Below are 2,546 nucleotides of genomic sequence, written 5' to 3'. Positions count from 1 at the left end.
TTTTTTAAAGTTTTTTCCATTAATTTTATGTAATTTAATATAATTTTTTTAAATATATACATATTTGTTATCGAAATTCTTGTAAAGTATCTGATCCATTTACATTTTATAATTTAAACAGTACAGATTACAAATAAACAAATTAATACTCAGAAAAATAATCATTTTTAACAAATATTGTGATAAAATCGTACGAAAATATTTAACAAATACATTAATAATATCCTATTCATAACATTAAACAAATAAATAAATATTTTAATAATTATAAAAATGTTACTCCTCTGCAAAATGTTTTTTTTTTGTTTTTTTGCTACTAAATCCTATTTCATGGCTGACTAAATTATATATATATATTTTTGTAGGTAACATTGGAGGGGTTGAATAGTACACTAAATGACATTGATGTGGAAACATAATGACGTCATCAGAGACGAGTCCGCCTGTTAATGTTCCCCATTGTCTGCTAAAGATTGAGTTTTAGTGTGGCAATTCACTGACCTCATTACATAGTACGAGTTAGAAAAATCTTCGAAAATCTTTTAAAAACAGATAATAATAGTAATATCGTCATTTCTAAATTCATCTTTTTTAATGTAAATTTTCCCCCTTTTTTATTTTTATTTTTAAATTCGTTATATAGAGGTTTTGTTCGTGTTTATGCGTTAAAAATATAAGTAACGATACGCGTGAGGGGTGTATTTTGTTTATTATTTATTTATTTATTTATATACGTTGCCCTATATTTATTTATATACAATTTTAATTATAAATTTAAAATTTTATGTGTATTTTTGACGAGTTTCTTACTTATTTTTCTTCGTAGACGTTCAGGATTTATAAGGATAAGTATAGTCCTTTTTCTGTTTTATTTATGAAGTAATTCCGTATGTCAAAATCAGATAGAGCTATTCTTTTCATCCACACCTGGCACTGGCGATTCTTCTCTTTCTTTACGACAGGTTCAGAAACTCTCAGAGTATCTCCAACCATTCTAGTTATCGTTGATCCCTTCTTCATTACAATCCTTTATTGATCGAATTTTTGCCTTTAGCGAACAGCAGAACAAACTACATATAACATCTTTAGATTTTTACATCCGTAAGATTAAATGTTACAGAGTCTTTTAACATAAAAACCATGCAACAACCTCCTCCCCTGAAGTGTGGATGCGATTTTAAGAGTATTTTTTTTCTGTAAAAATATTAATAAATAAATAAAATTTAATCAGTTAAAATTCTTTAAAATTTAATTAATTTTCTTTTTTTTTATTATTAAATTAAAATTCGGGGTTTCTTCCATTCCTCTCCTCTGTCACGGATAGGAGAGGAGCGAGAGCAATTCTCCTATCAGGAAATGACGTTGCCTAATTAAAATTTAAGTAACTATTGAGATATTATAGATTTATTTTCGTTTAAATCGTGCATAAATATTGATGTTATTTCTACAAGAAACCTTATTAAAGCAAAGAAACCCGAAAGAGTTATTTGTCACGAAAAAAACTCTCTCAACAATAGCTTAAGACACGTGACAAAAGGTCACGAAATGTCGTGATCCATGTAAGAAATCACGAGATTAGTGACCTATAAATTACTTCTTGTGCTTCTTTCCTATTTACAATAAAAACCTGTAAAGACCCGTTTAAAAAAAAAAAATTTGTTTAATGTTTACAAAAATATTTTAAATAAAATAAAAATTCTTTCACGTGACCATTACTTCCATTTTGAATATATTTAATAACTTAATTTAGTAGAAAGTAAACGATAAAAGAAGTTTTAGAGGGTAACAAGCAGCTCCATCTTTGAATGAAATTTATAAGTAAATATGTTTCGAGAGGAAATTATATTATAATTTTCTAAAAATAAAATTGCTCTATTTATATAATTTACATATGTAATTAATATAAGTGAGCCTGTTAAATATATTTAAATTAATTACTTATTTTTTTAATATATATATATAAATCAGTAACTTATATAATGAATTAAACACGCAAAAAATTTTGAATTTTATATTAATGTATCACTTGGAACCGAGCCATTTAGTAGATAATGCGCATACCAGATCCTTGTATAGAGGTCAAGATTCGTTATATTAAAATCATTTTACATTAAAAATCTTGATTAAATTGATAAATTTTACCTCATAAAAGTTTATTTTTTTAACTAAATAATCGATAAGTTTATTAAAATAATTACAAAATAGGAAACTTCATCCGTAACTGTATCCTTCTAGATAGGATCAAGTGACTGTTGCTAGAAAATGCTATAGGAGTAAGGGTTACATTATGACACATCTTGTTGACGATTCATAACGAAAATAAAAATATACAATGAAAATAGGCTAACTAAGCATTGAATAAATGTAATTAAAATTTATTCTTTGGCCCCCCTTCTTCGTATAGCTTAAAATTTAGTTAAATTTCTCTTAATAATTTACTGTGCTAATTGCAAAATAAGAAAATAAAAAATGTATATATTATAATATTTTTGCTCTATTTAGTATATATAATATGAAATTTTATATATATATATATATATAAATAT

Source organism: Centruroides sculpturatus, unplaced genomic scaffold (genome assembly GCF_000671375.1).
Source record: "Centruroides sculpturatus isolate CEXI.00-Female unplaced genomic scaffold, Cexi_2.0 scaffold73, whole genome shotgun sequence".
NCBI lineage: Eukaryota > Metazoa > Arthropoda > Arachnida > Scorpiones > Buthidae > Centruroides > Centruroides sculpturatus.
Note: the sequence above shows the minus strand (reverse complement) of the source record.